General features: G+C 34.2%; 1 non-coding gene and 1 pseudogene across 1 annotated transcript; both read left to right on the top strand.

The window, feature by feature from the left end:
• The first annotated feature begins 8,658 nt into the window (after nt 1-8,658).
• LOC112917746 (U6 spliceosomal RNA) lies at nt 8,659-8,763 on the top strand. The gene has a single exon (XR_003234528.1). It is a non-coding gene; the product is annotated as a U6 spliceosomal RNA (small nuclear RNA).
• A 5,273-nt stretch (nt 8,764-14,036) lies between these two features.
• Nucleotides 14,037-17,620, top strand: LOC112917718 (small ribosomal subunit protein uS2-like; annotated as a pseudogene).
• The last annotated feature ends 6,138 nt before the right edge of the window (nt 17,621-23,758 follow it).

Below are 23,758 nucleotides of genomic sequence, written 5' to 3'. Positions count from 1 at the left end.
CTTGATCCTGGGTCTCCAAGATCAGGTCCTCGGCAGAAGGCGGCGCTAAACCACTGACCACCCGGGCTGCCCGATAAATGCAATTTAAATCAGTTATTCAACAGTCTAATGATTAGTTTACCAAATACTTTAAAACTTTACCTGGCCATGATAATGCTGTCTATTGTAGACTAATGGCTTCTCAATCCTATTACTGTTAGGAGCTAAGCGGCATAAATCATTTGGTATAGCATTCCAAATGCTGGAGTTTTTCTTATTCCTTTATTTTAACTAAAAAGATTGTACAGCAAGCCTATCTATACTAGATGTTCTGGATGTGAAAAAAGATTTCTTCTTCAAATACGTATTATTATTACATTCAGTGATAATCATTAGTAATGGCAAGTGGGATATAACAGATATTTCTTATTTTACATTCTTCACAGCCACGTACGTTCCTATTTATTTTTTCCATGTTTAGTTTTGTTAATTGTTCTTTTTCAATATCTTCCTTCTTTCCTTTGTCTTTTCTTTTCTTTAACCTTTCCTTTCCTCTCCTTGCCTCTTCTTTTTTCTTTTCTTTTTTTCTTTCTTTCTTTCTTTCTTTCTTTCTTTCTTTCTTTCTTTCTATTGTTTCTATATACCTTGAATTTTTGGTAATAGCTGTCCATGTTACAATTTTTTAAATTAAAAAAGTAGTAAATATTCTCTGAATAATATTTTAGATTTTGAAAACACTGAAGCTAGGAGGTTACTTTTACAAGAGAAGATACTTGGAAACTATTTACCACATAGAGAATTTTTTTTTAACTGTGGAATCATAGATATCATTTTAAAGATATAACACCTGTATACTAACTGAAAGTATGCACAGGGAGTTTTTGCAGTAAAGAGCAGCATGCAGATGAGTAAACTGAATCAGTGATATGTAAGACTAGCCATATAAGGGAAAAATATCTCAAAATGCAGGACAAAGTTTAAAGACTTAAAAATAGAGTATGCATATAATAACATGAATTATACATGACTCAACCCATGGATTATAAATTATATGAGAAATGTGATTAGATAAACATGTTAAAGGCAATCTTCAAGTAATCTCTTAAAGATTATTTCTCAGCTGAAAAAATATGTAGCTACAAATGTTAACTGTTTTTTTTTTTCACTTTGTAAGAAAAGACAATTTGAAAATTTTATCTAGAAAATCTGTGGTAAGCATTTTAAATGACTAGAATAAACAGAACAAGAAACAATGTGTAACAGAAGCAGGTTTTTAAAAAGGAATAAGGAATTGACACAGGCCTTGAGATTTCTGTTGAGATCTCTTAAAAGGTCAATTAAATAGACCATTTCCTGGGGCATATTTATGCTACCAAAGTTGACTCGATATCTGAATAACTAGTAACTGTGAATAAAACTGAAAGAATATCAAAGAATTCATGTGAAGATGCAAGACATATATCTTCATGTTTCACTCTAACTTGGAAGCTATGGCTACCTCTTACATAAATTGATACAGAGCACAGGAAAATAATGAAATGTCCCATGTTGTTTTGTGAAAAGGCAAAATTATCACTTCAAAGGTTATCAAATTATAACAGTTTGTCATAAAATAAATACAGACCTTTTCATTAAATATTAGAATACAAAAAAAATTAAATACCACACACAAGTAGAGTTCATGCAAGGAGTATAAATAAGATATGCTATTAAGGGACACCTGGGTGCTCAGCAGTTTGGTGCCTTCCTTTAGCCTAGGGTGTGATCCTGGAATCCTGGGATCGAGTCCCACGTCAGGCTCCCTGCATGGAGCCTCCTTCTCCCTCTGCCTGTGTCTCTGCCTCTCTTTCTCTCTCTGGGTCTCTCATGAATAAATAAATAAAATCTTAAAAAAATATGGCTATTAATATTTCATGTATTAACATGTTAGAATATTGTTAGAATATTCATAAATTCATTAATGTATTTTTTTTAAATGAAAACCTGTGCTTAGAAAATAGGACTAGCATATATTCTTCACATGTAAAACATAAGTATATTAAAGCAAACAGCTTACATCACAATGACAAAATAGCTCCTCCCAATGTGTTTCTTTGGAATGCTACTTATGCAAAAAATTAATGAATTACCACAAATAAAGTAGCATCTACATACTGATTTTAGAGTATGCAATTCTAAATGAGTAAAATGAGAGTGGCACTTGGATGGATCTCTAAAACAATAAATATTCCTGACTTCCCCTCCAAAAGTAAAATTGCTCTATGTATCAGGACTGTAAACAAATTTATGTCTTTTAACCTAGAGTTCTCACAAATAGAAATTAATCATTGGAAATGTTTCATCAGCTCATCTTTGAGTTCAAAAAATAATAACCTGGTAACAAAACCCAATATTAAAAAATATATCACTGTAAAATGTTAATTTGAAGATTAACAATTTAAGAAATCCTTAAAGATATTGTTAAATAAACATGTGTATACAAAATGCAGATTTTCAGTCCTATAAAATTCTTTTTCTTCTTTCATTCCTGTTCCCAAATCTGCCCCTAACCCACTCTCCCAGTACCAAGTATGACCCATTCATTCTTCTAATCCATAAGGAAAAAATCCTAAAATAAACTGAACCCAAAATACTAACAAAAAGTGAATTGGAACAGAGATAAGGTTAATTTACATTCTTTTTATTTGCAGTATGTAATCACTGTTGGCTATTACAATCTAAAAAAAATATAATAAATATCAAACATCTTTTAAGATGGAATATGGTTGGGCTTTGATTTTCAAAATGTGTTTTTATTCTAACCATGTATTTAATGCTTCTCTCTTTTTAAAGATAGTTTGTATGATTTAATCATAATCAACCCTGATACATTGTTACTTAGTGTCACAGCTAGGAACTCAGTTATAAACAATAGATCACTATATATGTATATGTTGCATAGATGTCAAACAAGATACAAATGAAATAAAAATAATTGCTATCATTCTAAGGGTTTGAATTTGGGGATACAGATTAAAAATCATGGGTATATGAGAGTATATTTGGAAAAATATGTTATGCATATTCTTAAATATATTTGTTTACAAAAATATTTGTTTTTCAAATCTGAGCTTGGAATTGTAAAGGCTACCATTATAAGTCAGATATCATCCCTAAATTCAAGGAAATTATGTTCTAGTAAGAAAGCACACAATATGGGTACCTGGGAGGCTCAGTAGGTTAAACATCTGCCTACAGCTCAGGTCATTTTCTCAGGGTCTTGGGATTGAGTCCTGCATCAGGCTCCCTGCTCAGGTGAGGAGTTTACTTCTTCTATCCAACCCTCCCCGCCCCTGCTTATGCTCTGTCTCAAATAAATAAATAATATATTTTAAAAAATAATTAATAAATATAATGGAAGTGATTATTTAAAAGAAAAAAAAAACACAATTCTGTTTCCAGGATTGTTTTATTATTTATTTATTTATTTGTTTATTTATTTTCATATTTTTCATGAGAAACACACACAGAGAGAGAGAGAGAGAGAGAGAGAGAGAGGCAGAGACACAGGCAGAGGGAGAAGCAGGCTTCATGCCAGGAGCCCGACGAGGGACTCGATCCAGGGTCTCCAGGATCACACCCTGGGCTGCAGATGGCACTAAACAGTTGCGCCACGGGGGCTACCCTCCAGGATTGTTTTAAATCAGAATTTTGGGAGTACCTGGGTGACTCAGTTGGTTAAGAGTGTGCCTTCAGCTCAGGTCATGATCCCTGGGATTCTGAGATCTAACCCTGTATCAGGCTCCATGCTCAGTGGGGAGCCTGCTTCTCCCCTTCCCCATGTTGTTCCCCCTGCTTGTGTTCTCTCACACTCTCTGTCAAATAAATAAATAAATAAAATCTTTTTAAAAAATCAGAATTGTGAAGGGCATTGGTTACAATGAATGCTTATGTTCATTAAGATTTGCACTAGTATTTGTTTTAATTATACCTGAAATTTCCTGTCATATTCTGCGAAAGCTCAGAGGAGAAAATTAGCAGTTCTTCCTGTGGAACAGAAATATGCTCAGAATTATTGTAGTTTCCTAAATAATTATTAGAGAAAATCCTAAAAAATATTTGGAGAGAATGGTAAATACCTACCCAGTAGTACTCTGTCAGTATTACTAATTAATATACTGGAAGTTTCATTGTTCTTATAAAAATTATCCCTTATTAAAAATTAGAAAATTTGGATACAGAATTTGTTACATCATTATTCCTTTATCAAAAGAGCATCATTCTTTCTCATCAAAAATCTTTAATTTATTTTCTCATTTTGGATATTGTGCTATATTCTATAAAGTTTTGTAGGTTTAATACTATTTAGATATAGTATATACATTTATTTGAATGCAGTATGTATTATTTAAATCTTATAAGAAATCTTAATTTAAAAATTATTCATAGATCACAGAGACTAAAGACCTTAATATTCTTTTAAGGCTTACTTATATTTAGTTGCTGATTCACCATTATACTGTTTTTAGAAACAAATAACTTTTAGAATTTTACATTATAGATTTTCCCTTGAAAATCATTTGCTAATTATCAAACGTCAATTTATTGCAAAGAAGATGCATGCAAGTTAGCATTCCCTGATTGATGAGACATAGGAATGATCTTAAATGTGCTGAAGGTAGTGATATAATTTCCAGACTTCTATAAGATAAGCAGTTGTGTTTTCGAAAACGAGTAATTTATCTCTCCACTTAAGTGATTGAGAAAGGGATTGCTAGAATTAATCTAGTATGTTGGCTTTTGTAACATCTCTAAGTGCTGGAATAGTTTCACCACTATGTCACCTTTTCTTCCTGGAAAGGAAAATCATTATATTTTAAAGCTCAGGTGACTGTCAGACTATGAAAAGGGTTACTTGACTTGGAAAGTAAGGGCTTAATCAAGAGGTCAACTCTGTTCTTGAGCAAGGAAACCAAATTCAATATTAGGCAGCAGGCAGCAGTGAAACAAAATTTACTTTTATGTAATTTTACAAATGTACTATTCAGACAAAAATAAAATTAGCTTGCCAGGCTTGCATTCTACCTCATGGAGGCATATCCTATGCCACTCGCTGGGTCTGACTTTGGGCTGACAACTGCTCTCTTGACCCTTTTGTACAGTTCATCTTCCATCAAGAATCCTTTGCACCACCCCCTCGGCCCCTACTGCGTTCCCTTCACTACCACCCACTCTGCAGAAGTGCTTGTGTGTGATGCGCCAGCCTGTTATCTAAGCAGGCAGGAAGCCCTAGTTTTCTTGGCAGGAGGTACTTGAGTGAGGAGGTGTGTGTGTCCTTTTCTTTGATAGTTAGCTGTTGTTCAACCAAGATTTTTGGTGGGTGTGTTTTTCATTTCAAACTAAAATCATCCTTCTACAAGTATATCCAATTTCCTTTGATATTAAAAAGTGTGAGAGAAAAAAAATGGATCAAAGTGAAATAGTAAACAGAATCAAGAATGGAAAATGGGAAATTAATCATGAAGTATTTGTCATCTTTTAATTCCTTGGTTATGCTGCTAACTGGGCCTTTATGGTTCCTGCAGTCACAGAGATTGCACATGTCTTTGATATTATGCTGTATAAATACCACTAGGTAATCAGCATATGATCTTGAAACACTATTGCTCTTAGATTATACATTGCTAGCACTTTGACACAAGAGGTACTTGATATTTCAGTCAATGATCGCTTCACTGAGCACTATTCTTTTCACCCTCTCATCATGTTGTAAACTGTTTTCCAGCTCAGGCAGGCAATAATTGATCTCAGTAACGTGGCTATGTATTTAACCACTGAGCAGCAACCAGATGTGAGGATATATTTCCAGTAAAACACTTGAATGGTGCCTATGGAGAAGTGAGGCTAATGTAGTTCCACCCTTGATGTAACAAGTGCTCTTTGGTGAGCTGCACTCTTTTAATGAGATTATTTGTAAGCATAATGGGGAGTATGGAAATGTGCCAATTGAAGAGTCAATGGGCGAGGAATAACAGTGATAATGAGTGACAGGGTGAGAGAAACAGGTAGACCAAGGAAATCAGGCACATTGAGAACTCTAAAATCAAGTGAGTGAATTATAGCTGTAAGAGGATGTCTAATGGTAATTTTTGATGTGTTTTATACTCAAGAGTGTGAAAGTCACTTTATGCATTCTATTTTTGATAATTAAGAGTAATTTATAGGTTTGCCACCTTTCCTTTTTCAAGTGGCAAGCCTCCAGATCCTTTATGTACCATCATGCTGTAGAGTGAAGTGGCAAGCGAACAAGCTCTCAATAAGCATGCTAAAACTCCCAAGTTATCACCGTCAAATAAATGTTTTCTGAAATGACTCTGTTCTATTTTTTTCTTAATTAACATAATTCTTTTTAGCAGAGATGCTGAAGTTTACATCTGACTATAGTTTTTGTTTCTATTTTCTTAGTGAAAATATAAGGCAGAATGTAAGAGAACCAGAGAACAGATATCTGAAATAATGATTTTACAGTATCCATATTTATCTATCTTCTGAATATTTATGCATATAAATTATTGAGAAATATTTATTGAATCATCTGCTCAGCACTTTTATCTCTTCCAGAGATAAGTCTCTTTTTCTTTAATTGTTGTTTGTCAAATTATGATCTCCTTCCCTTTCTACAAGTCCATATTATGGTATGTTTTAAACTGTTGCTAATTAGTATAGTTTTAAATTTTGGATGGTAGATGGAGGAGGAGATTATATTAACAACAAAGAGTAGGAATAAAACCTGTTGGCTTATGTCTTTGTCAAGAAAAAATGGAGAGGTACCTGGGTGGCTCAGCTTGGTTAAGTGCCTGCCTTCGGCTCAGGCCCTTATCCTGGGGTCTGGATTGAGCCCCACATCGCATCAAGCTTCCTGTGCAGAGTCTGCTTCTCCCTCTGCCCCCTGTTCATTCTCTCTCTCTCTCTCTCTCTCTCTCTCTCTCTCTTTCTCTCAAATAAATAAAATTTTTAAAAAAGAAAAAACGGAAAACATGTCTAGGATAGAGAAGCAATGCCAATAGGATGGAAAATTTTGTTGGTTTTGTCTGCTTTTAAACTTCTCAGAATATTTGGTTATATAGAGTCAGATGTTAAAGTTAATATCCTGCTTCTGATACTACATTAGAACTCTAGATGAATGGCTTAATCTTTCTGACCTTAGTTTCCTCTTTTTTTTTTTTAATGAATATTGTACTTATTTCATAGATTTGTGGCTCAAACCTAAAATGAAATACTCTCTTCTTTGACTTGTATCCCAAGTATCTTTCCATATACTTACTGCTGCCTCTGTCTGACCCATCATACAATGACCTTATAGGAAATTCCCCACAACAATTATTTGACAAATGCCATTATTGTTACTTACGTTCTGTGCTTTCATTGAGTTTGAGACTTTGTTTATAACAACACATTGCCATCGACACGTAAAACAGTGCATTATGAAACATAAACACACACATACACACGCTTTTCTACATGTCTTTATCAAGTAAAATGTGTTTCACTTAAGGAAAGAAAGAATTCCCTAAGATCTTATTAAAGGCATAAGACTGTGAAGATAAAAATGGGGTAATATAGAGTCTGTGGAGTGAATCTTACTGTAGACTTCCCAAGAATAATCTTTAAGTTAGGTGAGTCCCCATATGTAAATGACTCCTGTGTTTTGCTTCCTAGGGCAGTGTGCTTTTGGTGTTGCTGTTATTTAATCAAGTATAAAAGCAAAATTCCTCAATTGTAGTTACAGTTTTCATGGGAAAGCCAATTACAGAAAGTAAGGCTAGTTTCTTATGTTAGTAGTTCCACATTGGAACTACAGACATCTAGAGAAATGCATTGATATTTAGGGAGTTTTCAGAAATATGTCCCTTTAAAATATCCCTATACTCATGTTTGAAATGCCTTTTTCAAATTAGTTCCTTTTGAATAATTCCATTAAATGTATGCTGTATGCTATAGTTTCATTATAAATCTTAATATTAATCTGTGCATATATAACTTAAATAAAGTTAGTTTGTCCTATTTGCCACTAAATTGTAATCAAAGTTGAACTTTCTTTCCCTCATCTTTGTTTTTCAATATGCAACCCTCTAAAAGAATATATGCCACCTATATGCATTAATTTTTTTGGAAATAAACTCAACCCATCAGTGTTTTAGCACAGCAATTTAAGAAGATTTTTTTAACTAATAAAATTGGGCAGACCGCATGACCTCCTTATGCATAAAATATTTCCCATATTTTAAAGGTTAATTTGACATTAATTTGCCACAAATTCAGTTTTAAAACCTAAAAAATAATTTATAAATAAAAATATGAACTTTTACCTTTTGAAATAATAGAAAATACTCTTAAGAATGGAATGCAACAGTAGTATCATTTTTTTTCTATCCACATAATATTTAATCTTGAAAAGTACTTGAATCTGCACATAATAGCTTTAATTGAAAGGGATAAAGCATATTATTAAATCTGGCAGACTAATTTATCATATGCATTTATAACAAGTACTTCAGATCATTCCATTCTTTCACCTGTCCATAATCAACATATTCCGTAAATTCATTAAGTTTTCTTCCATAATATTTTTCTGAACAGGCACTGTGAGCTTAAATTTCAAAGAAACAAAAGAATGTATTGTCATGAAAGGAAGAGGGAGTGCCTGCTTTAGCAACACTTGCCCTAAAATTGAACAATATAGGGAAGATTAGCATAGCCTTTGCACGAGGATATCACAAAATTCATGAAGCATTCCATATTTTTTTTAAAAAAGAGGAGGTTTATTTGAACTATATCAGCTAAATTAAAAAAACACTTTTGATCAAACAACATCTCAACTTTGGTAAATTTATGATTCTAGCTTAAATATACATAAAAATATGAGGTCGTAATACTGAAAATGCTTTTTATTTTTTTAAAGATTTTTTAAAAAATTTATTCATTCATAAGATAGACAGAGAGAGAGGGAGAGGCAGAGACACAGGCAGAGGGAGAAGCAGAAGGAGAAGCAGGCTCCATGCCAGGGGCCCAACGGGACTCGATCTCAGGACTCCAGGATTGCGTCCTGGGCCAAAGGCAGGCGCTAAACCGCTGAGCCACCCAGGGATCCCCCTGAAAATGCTTTTTAATGGAAAAAATACTCTTTAAAGCTTTCTAAATGACATTAGAATCCTTAGATACTTTCTAAGAAATAAGAAGGCCAAAGCACCAGTGTCTTTTCTTCCATTGGCATACTGACTCAAATTGCTATAAACTTTCCTATTTAAGTGAATCATTTTACAAAATTCCATATAAAGTCCATTATCTGAATTGTGCAAGAAAAAACAATTATTGAGGAGCAAGAATTGGCACATTTTCAGTGACTGGATATGATAATAAACGAGACCATCAGACTCATTTGTCATGATATGTCATCATCCACCTTCACATTCCTATTTATTCCCCTTACCATTGCTTCTTGGTAAATGTAGGAGGACAGTCCCTACATATGGAAAATTCTGATGTAGGTGGGCAGTGGCTGCTTTATAATTGCTCAGAATCATTTCATCAAGTTAAAATGATAGAAGCATTATTTTTAAGTATAGTTAAAATGTAATATCTAAAATGCTTCTGTTTTTGTTCTTTTCATTCACTTTTTCTGATTAATTTATTCAGAAATGTTATTTTTCCAAGCACTCTGATAGATGCTTGGCAGATAATCAGGAAAATGAAGCAAAATACCCATTTATATGGAACATCTGGTCACCCACTATCCCCAAGTATGTTCACTCTATCATGTTATAAGTAGGAAAATCAGTAAAGTATCTTTTCCTGACATACTACTACTACTAATAATAACAATACAATTTTTACAAGAATAAAATTATTTATGTAAATGAAACATCTAAATTCCTTTCTTGGCACATGTTAAGGGTTAAAAACAAGTGTTTTATGTCAGTATAATTAACTATTCATCCAAGATTTGTTGATGAAGATAGTACAATAGTTTAAAATTTTATTTTAATAAACTTAATTTATTTCTGCTTTCAATTATCACGAAACAAAGTTGTTTACTGAATCTAATCTAATATTCACAATTCACATTATTCTTATGGTGGGGATTGTTTTTTAAAATACTCTTTTCAACACAGAGAAAAGAACTAGAAGTTTCAGTTCCTCACAGAGTGCATTAGATAATAAAATTTTCTTCCCAAAATCCTTAATTTTAAGGCATTTATCCTTTGAACCTGAACCAAAATTCAGGGCAAGCTGTGCCAAATGTTTACTTTCTTAAACAACTTGCTAAATATTTTTTCAGTTGGTGTTTTCAAGCTATTCAAAACTGAACAAATATGTCATGAATATTATTAGAAAGAAACACACTTCAACCATCACAGCAAAATCTTCACACATGCACGTCCACACACACAGATTTGAAACATGGATATTCTTCTGTGACTGAATAAATTTTTAGAAGGCAGTATTAACACTAAGACATAATAAAACCTGTTCCTCATTCCTCATACAGTATGCATCTAAAAAATTGACATGGAAAACAGTATTTAGCCAAGTTATTCTATCAACAGCCTTAGTCTGCCTAGATAATTCAGGCTCTAAAGACCTCTCTTCAATAACAGATGGCCAGTGATAGTCTGAGCAAAACAGTTAAATTCCCCAAGCAGTGCTCTTGGCTTAGCCGGTGTATAAACTGTCTTAGTTTCTTTGGAACAAAAATTTACTCAATGCAATTTTACAAGTTTATAGATAAAGTGGATTTCCCAAGACTACCACGTATTTTTGTGATTGGATCCAGAGCAAGAAATCAGATATAGCTATAGGGATGTTGCATATAGGGTTCTAGTTCTCTGTACTTCAATTATCACCCAGAAGTTTTCTGACTTTACTTATTTGGTGAATAATTATTTTAAAAACTGGTCAAATTTTGCAACTTTGTGGGAAATTATTTCCAGATTTCTGCATGAAAGAAAGAGTATTATTGGAATCAGTTTTATAAAGTTGTGATTTTCCTCTAAGCAATATTATTTAAAAAGGAGCTTTAATTCAGGGCACCTGGGTGGTTCAGTCAGCTAAGTGTTCAACTCTTGGTTTTGGTTCAGTGAGCCAAGAATAAAAGTACAAGCCAAAGTAGATAAGGAAGATTACCTGGGTCATATAGAAAGGCCAAGAATTAAGATATGGGGTATTTAAGAGCTAAGAACAACGATTGGAATGTTCAGAAATCATCTTCTCTCTTTAAATATGACATGTAATTTAGACATAATTCATGACAAATTTTAGCATCGCCTTTAATGTTGGAAATAATTCATTTTTTTCTGTTAAATAACTGTTGTTTGAAAATTTAAATTATGAGTACTACAAAGTATGATAATATAACTCATTCCATTCTATGCAACCATTTCAGATTGTCAGATGGAAAAGGTTAAGAAAGTTGATTTGTGAAATGAAATACCTGGGAGAATGCACAGATGTATATATGCAAATGAGTTTTAGTCTTGTGTGATATATTTAGTAAAACAAGTTATCAATATTTTACTTAGTTTGCATTCTAATTAAATACTATAAACAAAAATATAGTTTTCTACCCGAATTCTACTTAAATTTTTAAGAATTTGACAATTTAATTTTTTTTTATGTTGGAAAAGGAATTAAGGCAACTTTCCAGAGAAATATTTCTTCTTTAATTCCTCTGAGTTGGATGTGTATAAGAGCCCTGAATGACTGACTGTATTAGATTCACATAAGGCATCTCAAGGTCTCATTTATAGAGATCTCTCTGCCCAAGCAGTCTGCTATTCTTCCCTAGGCAGTTAAACAGTTCATCAAACTTACATGGATCAAGGAGCTAAAAAGGCTTTTTGCTCACAACAGATTTCAGTTCTCTTATTTTCTGTGTATACTCTATCTCAGAAGGCCAAAGAATACAGTCCGTGGAAAGCATGTAAAGATTTCTGATGATCTCACTAGACAACCTATAGTGCCAGAATTTTTCCTCAGTGCTATTTCAATCTGATTTTATTTCTTGGGGATGCAAATACCTTCTGTTTGAATCAGTACTTTAACAATAAGCAACTGCTATGGTTCTAAACTTAGCTCTGACTCAAGAAAATAAATGAAACATCAGGCTCCCTGCATGGACCCTGCTTCTCCCTCTGCCTGTGTCTCTGCCTTTCTCTCTCTCTCTCTCTGAGTCTCTCATGAATAAATAAATAAAAACTTAAAGAAAAAAGAAAAGAAAAAATGAGGATTACTTAAAGACTTGAAAGTAATAATACCTAGATATTAAACAAAAATAATTAATAATAAATAACATATGTATAAACACAAATGCATGCATATGTACATATATTCAGAAAAACAAGGCAAAATATCATTTATATGGAACACATGGTTGCCTAGTATGCACATATATACTCTTATTATGTTAGAAGTAGGGAAATCAGTAAAATAGCTATTTTTCTTGAATCCTTATCATAACAATAATATGATTTGAATATATGTATATGAATATACACCCATATTCTATATCAAGATTTTAGATTATGGAGAAAAAAAGCCCACTTTTGCTTACACTACTAATGCTATAGTTTTATATTTATATTGAAAAAGATATTTGTACTTGGCAACATGATCTATGCAATAATATGAACTTTCTAGTAATCTTGGTAATATTATCACATTGAATGTGATATATTTCAGGTGGCTTGTGATCAACTCCTAGATCAGATATTTTCTCTAAAGGAGTAGACAAATTACATGCTATTTTTGAGTATCAGGTTTAGTTCTCATTATCAGGCAAAGCATAAAGACAAAAAGTGATATGGAATAAAAGAGTAGAGACCAAGACTAATGGCAGAAATTGAATGAGTAAAGAGGAAATAATGCCTATGTTTATACCTGATGATGTCTGAAAATAGTTGTGGACAAGACAAGGTAAATTGATGGTAGTAGAGGTCATTCAATTCAGTTTTTTTAACTTAATTAACCAATTATTATGATTAATCCTATGTGACTGAGTCAAAGGATGTCTGGATAGATGGTTAAACATTATTTCTGGAAGTGTTTGTGATGGTGTTTCTGGAAGAGATTAGCATTTGAATCAGTAGACTGAGTAATGAAAATCAGTAAAGGGAGGGCAAATTTTCTCTCTACTTGAGCTAGGGCATCCATTTTCTCCTATCCTTGGACATTGGAGTTTCTGGTTCTTGTACCTTCAAACTTGCATTGAAATATGCCAAAGGTTTTTCTGCTTCTCCAGCTTATAACCAACATGTTGTAGCATATCCTGGCCTCCATAATTTCATGAGAAAATTCCTGTAGTATATTTCCTCTTGTATCTCTTTATATATCCTAATGATTCTCTTTCTCTGGAAAACACTAAAAAATAAACATATTAGTCCTGAGAGGCAGAGTGTTGCTGTAACATATACCTAAAAATGTGAAAGTGGTTTTAGAACTGGGTAAAAGATACAGGCTAGAAGAGTTTGGAGGTACATGCTAGAGAAAGCAAAGATTGCTACGAATGAATTATATATATATTATATATATAATTATAATAAATATATATATAATAACAATAAAAGCAATTTTTATGAGAACACAGAAGGAGAAGAGGAGAAGCATAGAGAAAAAAATCTTGGAGTTTATCTAAGTGGTTGTGAACAAGATGTTGGTAGACATATGGATGGTAAGGCCATTTTGATGAGGTTACAGACAGAAATGAGGAACATGTTCTTGGAAATTAGGGAAAAGGTGATTCTTTGTTATGAAATGGCAAAAAGTTTGGCTGAATTGAGTCTTGTAGAAGATAGAACTTGAGAGTGATGAAATTGGATGTTAGGCTAAAGCAATATTTAAGCAAAGTGTTGAAGTAGCAGCTGGTTTCTCTTGAATGCTTACAGTGAAATATGACAAGAAAAATGCATTTAGGATGGAATAGTTTATAACAAAGAAGCAGAACTTAAAAATTTAGGAAATTCTTATCCTATCCTATTGAAAGGAAACAAACAAACAAAAAAAAAACTTGTTTGGGAGAGAACATGAAGGATGTGGCCAAATTTGATAAGGCTATGAATTGGCCATCTCAACAGAAGCCAGGAGATACTCGAGACAGTGATGATATGAATGAGGTATAGGTTGAAACTAAGGTGTTCGAATTTGTGGTGTTTGTAGTCTTAAGACTACATGGGACAATGACAATTAGGTCACTCAAAAGCTAACTCCTCTAATACCTGAGCATCAAGTGATATCTCATGGCACACTGTGAGTAACTTCCACAAAATTCTTCAGAAGAGAATAAGGGAAGGTAAAATGGTTTTGATACTTATAAGCTACCACAAGTTTATCTTTCAGAAAAGCCTAGATAACACTCTTCTCAGTAAAACAAAAGGAATGAATTGAGAAGGGGGTGCTGTGGTCCTTGCAAGAACTATTGTTAGCTAGGGAACACCAAGTGGCTGTATTACTGGAATTGTCCATTTTGTGGTATGTTTTATCGTATCATTTTTACATAATGTCAGGCAAAATAGGAAAGAACTACTGTGAAATTGGAACATCACAGAACTTTGTCCCAAGCAGATCAAATGCATATTTAAATTATATAAACAGGTAATTCTGATGCCTATGTCACCTATCTCTAGATACAAATGACTTTCCTTTAACTCATACTCACTTAATTGTTACTTTCTATGGATGAGAAGTATCCAGAAGAATGAGTATACATGATCCCTAGAACGGATTTAAAAGGTTTGATTGACTATCTGGATTTGGAAAAGGGGGAAAAAAAAGGTGAAAATTCAGAGTTCTGGGGAAGAGACAAGAAATATGAATAGACCCATGAAAGTGCACAAAAGCATGTGGATCTTTATTTTTCATGTAATACATACAAAAATGACTAAAGCTGTGACTTTCAGTAAGCCTTTCTTCTTATCCCACCCAAGTTTGGGCAGTGGTCCACAAACATCACAGTTATGTGAATACTGGAACCAGTGCATGGGTGCCATAATAAATGTACTAGCATTTATAGGCTGAATTCACTAACTGCTACAGCTACTGTCATTCAACTAACCTGCCAGTGGCAGACACTAATGACAGATCTCAGGATAATATCATTCTTCAAAAAGACTAGTTATATACTTAGTGTCAAGTCACCTGTTTCAGATACCTACCCCCGCCCCCGCCCTCGAATAGGGCAGCAGTACATATACTGGAATCTATACTTAATCTGCATATGAATTTATCTTCCCTTCACATAGTCTTTCTGTCAGCACCATCACACAACCTGACTTTTACTCTCTTATTGGCTCTTCTTTCCTCCTACCTTGCTGTCTTTTACTCTCAACCCAGCCCCCCATGATTGTACTACCTGATGAAGTAGTAGCACATAGTTTTTACCCCAGCCTCCGTATTCTGGGGAACCTAGAACAAAGCAGTGAGTACAATTTTAATCATTCTTTATCTACCATCCATTTCAAATCATTTATTTCAAGCCACCATTTTTCTCTTTCAAGTTATCTTGGCAACCCTTCTTTGTAGTATTTATTTGCCATTCAAATATATCTTCCCTTAACTCAAATGCCATAGTTATCCTACCTATTCAGAATCTTAAAATCATTATATGGCTGTTCATTTTTGCTAGTAAAATTCAAAGTTCACAGCAGGGCATGTCTGTCCTTCAGAATAAACTCAAGTTAACCTTAACAGACTCTTTTTTCGTCATCGGTGACTCTGAGCCTTACAATTTTTTTTTTTTAAGATTTTATTTATTCACTCATGAGAGAGAGAGAGAGAGAGAGAGGCAGAGACACAGGCAGAGGGAGAAGCAGGCTCCACGCAGGGAGCCCAACATGGGACTCGACCCCGGGTCTCCAGGATCAGGCCCTGGGCTGAAGGTGGTGCCAAACTGCTGAGCCACCAGGGCTGCCCTGAGCCTTACAGTTTTAAACTTTGTCAGCACTTCTACTTCCTTTGTCTAAGAAAAGACCATCATACTTAAAATTTCTGGTTACCTACTCTGCGATCTTCACAACTTTTGATCTAAGAAAACAAAAATGAAGTTCTAGGAAGCCCAAGTAACAGAATATGGCATAGATGAAGAGATTATAATTGAGGGAAAATACAAAAGATTTAGAAGTATAATAGTGTCTCACAGATATTTTAAAAAAAGCCTAAAATTGGAAGTACTTAAAATCTATTAAGGCTGATACCAGGGGATAAGAACTAATTATCTGTATAGGCCCCAGAGTATTTAGCTCTGAACGAATACAAAAAATACTTTTTGAATGTAAAGGTGTTAGTCAAATCAGTTTGTCAGTTTACAAAGTAAAATTCGATAACATTATGTACACTGTGTATTGGTTTCTGCAAACATTATATTTGTAATATTTTATTTATAAGAGAGGGAGAGACAAAGAGATGGTGGGATTTTTTGCAAAGGGGAAGTTATCTTAGAGCAGCTTATGTTGCCTCTCTTGATGACTATCCCTGAAAGACCAAATAATCTCTCCATTTGCTCTCATGATTTGTTATGGCAAGAAGCCTGAGACGCTTCTTTTTCTGATTTATCTTCTGAAGCAGTCTAACAAAGTCCCGCAGATTATGTGTCCCAACCACTGATGACTCTAAGAAAAAAAGGAACTTGACAATGCACATTACTAGAAATGTTGCTGCCTTTAAAATAAACCAAAATAGCCTCTCCACATACCAGGTTGTTCTGGGTTACCACCATAACTTAAAGAGAAACTTTCACAATATCTGGAGCCCTTGGCATCTTGCAAATGAAGGAGGAGGATGTTCTCAAATTCCTTGAAGCAGGAACCCACCTAGGTGGCATCAACCTTGAATTCCAAATGGAACAGTACATCTACAAAAGGAAAAGTGATGGCAACTATATATCCTCGGCAAAGAAGGAGGTGCATGGAGCTCATGTCATTGTTGCCATTGAAAACCCAGCCAATGTCAGATTCCTAACATCCAGGAATACTGGCTAGGGAGCTGTGCTGAAGTTTGCTCCTGCTGCTGGAGCCACTTCTATTACTGGCCACTTCACCCCCTGTAACTTGCATCAGCCAGATCCAGACAGCCTTTTGGGAGCTCAGACTTCTGGTGGCTACCGATGCCAGGACCGACCACCGGCCTCTCCCAGAGGTGTCTTATGTGAACCTGCCTACCACTGCTCAGTGTAACACAGACTCTCCTCTGCATGTGTGAACACTGCCATCCTGTGTGAGCAATAGGGGAGCTCACTCAGTAGATCTGATGTGGTGGATGCTTGCCAGGGACGTTCTGCACACTCAAGGCCCCATTTCCCATGAATACTCATGGGAGTCGTGCCCGACCTCTAATTCTACAGAGATCCTGAAGAGATTGAAAAGGAATAGTAGGCTTCTGCTGCAAGGGCTATGACTGAGGAGGAATTTCAGGTGGATCAACTGCTCCAGCACCTGAGTTCACTGCTACTCAACCAGAAGTCACAGACTGGTCAGAAGGTGAGTAGGTGTCCTCTGTGCCCATTCCACAGGTCCCTACTGAAGACTGGGGCCCTCGGCCTGCCACTGAGGACTGGTGCACAGCTCCCACTGCTCAGGCCACTGAATGGGTAGGAAGAACCACGGAGTGTTCTTAAGCTACTCTTCTACGAAGGCAAACAACATGGAAATAAAGTTGGTGGAAAATAAAGTTTCTAATAAAATAAAATAAATAAAACCAAACAGAAAACAAAACAATCATCTGTGTGGTAATCCGGTTTCTTCACTCAGGATATAAAATAACATTAATAGTAGTCATAGCAGCAGTCTCAGTGCAGAATGAACAAGAGTTGCAATATTCCTTGTAAGAATGTAATAGTAGCCGTAAATGATTTGTAAGTGAAAGAAATTGTAGGTCTCCTACAAAATAGGAGATAATGATTCTTTCTGACCTACAGCAGTCACCCATTCAGTGAATGAGTGGGAAGAAAGGAATGATTATTTCTACTGGAGACATTTATTACAGAAGTTAATTGTCACAATTATTTTACACAATACATTAATAAAGAAGTCCAAGAATAAAAAATCTCACAAATTGTTAAGTCAGATCTGTGAGAATCTTTCATCTGCATAGAATGAAGAGTTAGTACTGCAGTTAAAAAAGAAAAGAAAAAAAAAACTTTTATCAGGTTATAAAATGGAGAATTTGGCTTTCTTCGTTTTATTCTGAACAGTCTACACCACATTAGATATTTCAGTTTCTGTCACTAGTTACCCATGTTTCTGATTGCCCAGACTTTCTATATATCTGTCAATCTAAAAGTTAGCAAGATTACAAATAGAATTAACCTAGCAGATGTGTTCAGTAGCTTCTTCCATATGATATTCAAATTAAATCATAAACTGAAGAAACAGCACACTGAGATTTTCATTTTAATTCAAAGATTAAATGAATTTTGCTAATTTCTCTTTATGCATAATCCTTTTACACACTATCATATTATATTGGAGGAGTATTTACTTATTTGTTGCTGCTTATATATACTATTTCAAGAGCTTTTTCCACAGGCCCCTAGTCCAACACAGTGATTGGGACATTATAGACATAAAATAATTTTTCTATAAATGACCAAATTCTTGCAGTTCCCGATACTATATACTTAGCACTATAGTACAGGATGGCTTACTACACTCAGTGAGCATATCCCAAATCCCTCTGCTCACTTCTACTCAGAGACCAGATCTTATTTACTGGAAGTTCTATTTTTTTCTCAGTTCAGTGTAGTATTTCTACATAATCACTTTCAGCTCTTTCAAGATTCTTTTTAATCCTATTCATGTTGTTTTAAAGAAGCAAAATTCTTAATTTCTCTACTCTTCAACCATAAGATTTTCCTTTAAATGTCTCTATCACTTCTGATATTCAGGCTATGAGTGAGACTGTCTACATAGTGGCTGCACATGGTGTAACAAACATCTAAGCTGCTTGAGATTTTGAATGAGTGAGGAGAACTTGAGTGGTCTGATGCCAGTCCACTGACTCTTAATATCTTGAGCAGAGGAAGGAGGTAAAGAGGTAAAGGGGTCAAATTGCAATTCTCAGATTCTCTCAGGGGCAAAACTATAGATCCCATTCTCCCACTCTGGAAATTGTCAAAAAGATATCTAGAAGTATTTCTGGAGAGAGGAAGACAAATTGTCTCCTAATCTCAAGCCCCAGAGAAGGCAAGTTCTATTTGCAGTTCTTCTAGGTACTTATGAAAGTAAGTTTTGAGTTACCCCACTATGTTCACATGAAGTATGATTATGCGTGAATCTTACATTAAGCCGTTCACAAGATCGGCTTAATATATGGCTAACGACTGAAAACTCTTAAATAGCTCTCATGGTCTTTCAGGTCTTCCATCAGGAAGCATTTAAAAATGAGATAAAGTTTATTTGCAATTTTAGTTAACCATACATGGGGCTTCTTTGGGAGACCTGTTGAGGATACGGGGGCTAATTATTAGCACCTGAAAAAATGGTGGTAGGTGGGTAGGGGCATTAGGATTAAGACCAAGACTACCATAATAGGCTTAGGTTTTATTTTTTTTAATATTTTATTTATTTATTTATTCATGAGAGACACAGGCAGAGGGAGAAGCAGGCTCTATGCAGGGAGCCAGATGTGGGACTCGATCCTGGGTCTCCAGGATCATGCCCTGGGCCGAAGGTGGTTCTAAACTGCTGAGCCACCCAGGGATCCCCTAGGCTTAGGTTTTAAATGGTTTTTAATGCTCTCACTCTGTATTAATACTTCTTGTCTCAATAAACCCATAGTAGTTATAAAACTCATAAAAATATTTTATCATTTTCTGAAAACCATAAATGAACTTTTTTATTTTATTTTTCAGTAAGGTATATACCCGACCTGGGGCCTGAACTCACGACCCTAAAACCAGAGTTGTCTGCCCTACCAACTGAGCTAGCCGGCTGCCCCTAAATGAACTTTTCAAACTAATGTTCATATTCCTTCTTTTGTGAAGAGTTTATTAGACAGCTGTTGCATAATTTGGCCAGCTTAGCATTTGAACAGGTTTCTCATCTTCATTTTCACTGTAAAGTTAGTATGGTGAAGGAATCTACTGATATGATATCTATTTGGGAGAAGGATGAGGATGCACTCATCTCTCAACTAAGACTCAAATTTCAAGTTTCTTCAAAGATAGTTTTTAAATAGCACTTCAAAGAGATGATATAGCAAACATTGCTGTAATATGTTATGGTTGACTAAAAATTTGAATTTGAAATGGAAATCAAGTTCATTCATGAAATCCTCTGAAACTAATAATATATCATTTTAACGGCAAAGTGTCTAGACACCTAATGTCAGCCCAGATGATGATAATTTTAGTGTTTTATATCAGTCATATTCATCAATATAATTATACTTTTCTGGCCATAATTGAGTAAGTTAAACAAGAAATCTGATGACTTAAAAAGAAATATTGGAAAGCATCTCAGGTAAAAAGACCAGTTTGCAACTTTTTTAAAAAAAGATTTATTTATTTATTCATAGACACACACACACAGAGAGAGAGAGAGAGAGAGAGAGAGAGAGGTAGAGACACAGGCAGAGGGAGAAGCAGGCTCCACGCAGGAGCCCGATGTAGGACTCGATCCCCAGTCTCCAGGACCACGCCCTGGACCGAAGGCAACGCTAAACTGCTAAGCCACCCAAGTTGCCCTGCAACTTTTTATTTAAGGAAATATTTTAAAAATCTGGAATAATGCATAAAACTTTTCACGTTTTTAACACTCATTGATTTACCTAATACAGCTTTAACAAGTTTTAATTCAGCGGCTGTACTTTCCTCATATTTTATTTCTTAATAAATAAAAGTGACACAACTGAAATTTGCCATTGTATTCCTTGCTAATTCCACTTCCTTCCCCTTTTCCTTGAAATAGCCAGTATCTTGATGTTGGTATTTATATTTCCAGACCATTTATTTGTAATGTCATCATGTAGGTATGCACATCAGTCAGAAAAAATAGAATCAGGTGATATGCAAATGGGTTTAATGTAGAAAACGGGGCAGCAAGGTGGGAAGAGCTGTAGCTAGAGAATGGGTGAAAACATCATTCTCTATACATCCCTCTCAATTTTGCTGTTAGCCTAAACCTGCTTTAAAAAAGTGGTCTTAAAAAAAAAAATCAAAGTTAAACTGAAGCACTGGGATAAGCATAGTAATGGAGAGTCACCAGTCATGGGAAAGATGTAGAAGAAGGACAGCCAGAGATGCTTTCTGATCCTGTAGTAGCCACCAGAAACTGACGTTTTGGCAGTCTAAAACTGTTGGTTGCCAGTTCATTTCAGGCTTCTGAATCTGTGAGTGCTTCTCATTAGTGCAATTGAACTTGACACATTAAGGGGAAGGTTATTCTGGGAAATAACCAGAATATTAATATTAATATTAATAACCAGTTCCCAGGGATCAGCCGAGTGATGATGGTGTCAAGTCACCAGCAGGAAGCACAGCACAAAGTGCACCCACAAAGTGAACGCAGCATGGTTGGTTTGAAATTTTACATGACTGATCTTATAACGTTCTTATCTTACTTTAAATATTTTCTGTAGAGGCTTCAAGAGTCATCTGTGTGCATTTTAACATTTGCCTAGAGTGATTTTGTTTCATTCCTTTTAATTATTTTGCTTTTATTACTTTTCTTTTCCATTGCCTAGGGACTATATTATACTTTTGAATAAAATATCACAGTTGCCATTATTTTTTTGTACATCCTTACAAAGGAAATGCTCCTAACATTTTCCCCACTATGATTTTTTTGTATGATTTATTACATATTCATTGTAAACAATTTTAAATCTAATTAAAGGTACCTAAAATTATTTTACTATAGATTAAAATAATATCAAATTCATTTTGCATCTATGATCATAATTATTTTCTCCTGTAATTATGCAGTGAATTATGTTAATACCTGTTCTGATGATGAAATTTCATCACTTTTGGGGAATATCCTAATGATAAAGAGATAGAAGGTACATGCACACATGTTGAATTTATGTAATACACACATAAATAATTTAAGCATCTGGATTTAGTTAGGGGATACTAGGATATTTTATCTAAGATATTTGCATTTAAATTTTAATAAAAATAGATTTGAATTATGTTTTCTGAGTCCTTATGTGTTGTTGAAGTGAATGCTATGGTTCATTACCCTCCCCCATTTGATAAGAAAGACTTATATACTTCTTGAAGAGTTGCTAAAACTCAGTGATTAAATTATCTTGGGGTAGTACCTTTATTGTGTCTTTACTGTGGAAAAATTATGATTTTGTGTTTCATTCCTTAATTTTTTCAGCCATTTTTAAGAGAGTCATTTTGGTACTTAGTACTTTCCACAAGATTAAAAATGTATTTTTTAGAATATCGGGACGGTTAATATATTACTTTAATCTCTATCTCATTTACAGTTAGTCTCCCTTTTTTGTCATATCATTGTGTGTATTTTCTTTTTTAAAAAACATTTTATTTATTTGTTCATAGAGACACAGGCAGAGGGAGAAGCAGGCTCCATGCAGGGAGCCTGATATGGGACTCTATCCCAGGTCTCTGGGATCACACCCTGGGCTGGAGGCAGTGCTAAACCCGCTGAGCCACCAGGGCTGCCCACATTGTGTGTATTTTCAATTTTATGCTGAACATTCTTAGTTGAAGTTTTCTCTTGTTATTAGTTTTTTTTTTTTTCAAAAAAACTGCTTAAAACTTTTTATTCATTGTTGCTATTATTTATTTCTCTTTTTGTTGTTGTTGTTCCATTCATGCTATATTCTTTGGTTTCCCCACTTTTCTAATCTTTTCTAACTAGATTGTCTTTTTTGAAAATATCTGACTCCAACTTATATATTAAAGTCATAGGTTTCATCCAAATGCATTATCCAAGTGCATTAACTGTGTTGCTAGGGAATGTAGTATTTTATCTGCTGTTCAGTTTTGAATATTTTATAATATGCAATGTGATTATCACTTTGACCATGTATTAGTTAGAACCATATTTTCTAATTATTGAAAAAATACAGATTCTTTAAAACCTTTTTGTATTCCTTGCTATTATTTTGATATGCTTAGAGAAGTATGATCATAGATTATTATTTTGTATACTTCTTTTGTATTTTACAATTCTATTTCTTTAGTATAGTTAGTGATCAGATTTTTATTTTTTATTCTTTTAATTTTTTATTTAAATTCAATTAGTGATTGGGTTTTTAAAATAATATTTCTCCTGGAGGAGGTGTGTTTATATAAGACTACTAAATTAAGCTTATATTATGTTGTATAAATCATCTCTTTCCTCTCTGTCCTTTCTCCCTCACTCTCCTCCTCTCTCCTTTCTGTTTCTCTCTCTTTCCTACTCTCCCTTTCTCTCTCTTTCTTTTTCTTGTCATTTTCTGCTTAATGTGTCAGTGTGGAGACTAAGTGAAATGTATAAACATTCATGGTATACCATTGTTGTGATTTTTTTTAACTTTTATGCTTAAGTAATGACTATTTTGGTCTCATAAAACATTTTATCATATAATCCATTGTGTCTGATATTAATATTTTGATACCATCTTTTTGTAAGTTTGGATTTTGGTTAGTATTTGTTAGTATTTGAAGTTAGTATTTTGAGTAAGTTGGAATTCCCATGAACCAAGAAGAGAAAGATTGTCCAAAAGCAAATTTTAGGAGAAGATACTTTGGATATACCAGATATTAGATATCGTTTGGAAACTGAAATTAAATATT

Source organism: Vulpes vulpes, chromosome 15 (genome assembly GCF_048418805.1).
Source record: "Vulpes vulpes isolate BD-2025 chromosome 15, VulVul3, whole genome shotgun sequence".
NCBI lineage: Eukaryota > Metazoa > Chordata > Mammalia > Carnivora > Canidae > Vulpes > Vulpes vulpes.
The sequence above is the reverse complement of the archived record's forward strand: the minus strand, read 5'-3'. Positions and strand labels throughout refer to the sequence as shown.